The sequence below is a fragment of the Camellia sinensis genome, chromosome 5, assembly GCF_055761805.1.
Source record: "Camellia sinensis isolate YWXY chromosome 5, ASM5576180v1, whole genome shotgun sequence".
In the NCBI taxonomy this organism is placed as follows: Eukaryota; Viridiplantae; Streptophyta; class Magnoliopsida; order Ericales; family Theaceae; genus Camellia; species Camellia sinensis.
In genome coordinates, this window is record NC_138965.1 from 198,977,775 (window position 1) to 198,980,270 (window position 2,496).

A 2,496-nucleotide genomic window follows, 5' to 3' on the forward strand; every position below is an offset into this window, starting at 1 on the left:
CGGGGCATAGTCAAGTCAAGTATCCCTGCGCCCCCTCCCAGAGCTGATTGAAGCCTTTGACGCCAAGCTAGGCCCAACCTGTGCCTCCTCGTTGAGCCAATCCAAGCACTCGTCAGACAAAGTGCAACTGAAAGTGGGAGCAGGGGCCAGGAGCTCTCTAGTCCTCCATGCTGTGGCATATCGGGCAAGCTATGCACCTCGGACCGGGAAAGCAGCCGGGTACTCAATCCCCTCTGGCGGGCAAATCTGATCATGACCGAACTGGCGCAGGAATCGGAACGGAAAATAGAACACACAGTGGGTCAGACCAATCAACTGGATCCCGATCAGCCTGGACATGCTATAGCTCATTGCCGGGAGATTGAGCCAAGGACAACGCCAAGCAATGCGACCTGTAGACAAATTGCACATCCAGTCAAACCACCACCTTTCATCAAGGGCATCGACTAGGCGCTGTCGAAAGAAATAGCCTCGAGCTGAGTAGGCCGGGCAAGAGTCCACAACCTGCAATTTGTCCATCAACCATACCTGGGGGAGGGATAAAAAATGAGAGAATAAAGAATAGAGAGATGTACGGTGAGAGAAAAGTGAGAAAAGGGTTTTGTGAGAAAAACCGAGCCTGAGGGACGAGTGATGTGAGCAAATACATATGTAAGATTGGGTGGGAAACATTACCTGCAGCAGCAGTGGACTCCCAGCAAATCTAATCGTCTCCCGGCGATAGATAGAATCCAAGCCCATCAGTGTCTCGGCCAAGGTCATGGCAATGCAGCTCTTTCCTTCTTTCAAGCCTTGAGCAACTTCAATCAAACGAATGCTAAATCCTCCAAAGCCTGGAGAAAGCAGAAAGTGAGACAGCAAGCACAAGCAAAGGGTGTGTTACCGGAAACCTTGCCAATAACGGTTGCTGCGGTCACCAGCGCCAGAAAAACGATGAATCAAACCGAGGATATCCAGTTCCCCATTACAGATCAGAGACCGAGCGTCATGCATGGTGAGTCCACACATCCGCCCTAAAGCTTGGGCGTGGCCAAAGCGAAACTGAGGCAAGATCTCTTCACAACTTTCAGATTCCATCAAAACTTGAAAATCTTCAAAAGTTGGACATACCTCTTGCCCGCTGAAGCTAAAGACATGCGTCACCGGGTTCCAAAATCTCGCCGCGGCATGGAGGAAAGGGAGATGTAGCGGAGTACGGCTCATCGTGAATAGTGCATTCAAGCTGAAACCCCGGAAGTTCAACTTTTCCGAACCATCTAGAGAAGCGATCCAAGCTGTGAGATTTTCAACGAGAAACGCCTCCATTTTTGTGCAAAACTAAGATGAATTGAGTCAAAATACGGAGCTAAGGCTTTTAAAGAGGAAAAGACACTATTCGGGGGACAAGTGTCAAAAATTGGGCGGTTGCTGAGCTGAGTGGCCGGCCGGCCACCTTTTCTGGCAGGCCGGCCATTTCTTTTTTTTTTTTTTTTTTTTCAAAAACTGGCCGGTGGCCTCCCCTCTGCAATAAATCTGGCCGGCCGGCCCCCAAAAGTAGCCAGCCATGCTCCAATGTATGTCTTTGGCCCTGTTTTACCCTCCGAGAGAAAGTTTCAAGCATTTCCATGCGACGGGTGTGTCGAAGGCCTCTATTTCCCTCTGTTTTGGATGCGTCCCGTTGGCCAGATCGTCCGAAGTACACTTTGTTTTGTTAAGTTTTGTTTATCGAGTTGTTGTTTTGTTTATCGAGTTGTCGTTTTGCTTATCGAGTTGTTTGTCGAGCTGTCGTGTTTCATGTTTTCGAGTTGTTACTCTTTGTTTAAGCAATTTTTGTTTGAGTCTTGTTTATTGAGTTGTCAATGCTATTGTGTTTTGCTTATCGAGTTGTAAACTTGCTAAGGTTTTGTTATATCTTAGAAAATTAAGTTGTTGCGTCGGTTCACTACCTGACTGGGCAAAATGCACAATGCACATTTCCATTCAATCTCATTATGGTGCAAAATGATGCGATATGATGCTAAGAGTTTAAAATACAACACTTTTTAAAAAAAAAAAACTGTTTCATTCCATCATGCCTCGCTCGTTACAACATTTTACAAGCTAAGGCACGAGTCTTACAAAGAATAAAACTGCCCAATAATATACAATGTGCTACAACTACCAGCAAAAAGATAAATAAAACAGGAAACAGCCGCATCTGTGCTCTCAAGAGCAGTAATAAGAGGCCCTCTTCGTCCTCTTCTGCGGGATAGACTCTCCGCCACCATCGCCATCACCATCATCTGAATCGGAGTCGTCATCCTCGGGATCCCCCTCAGCCTCGCCTCCACTCCCGGAACCAAGACCGGAGCCGTCCTCTCTGTCAGCAGATGTCTCCGACTGACGGTCTGCAGCCTCCTCATCCTCCTCATCCTTACCAGGCTCCTCCTCTACAATGTGTGCTCTACGTCTACGAGACGACCCCTCTCCTCGAAAAGGCCTGGATGACCCAGCTCCTCAGAAAGGCCTGGATGGCCC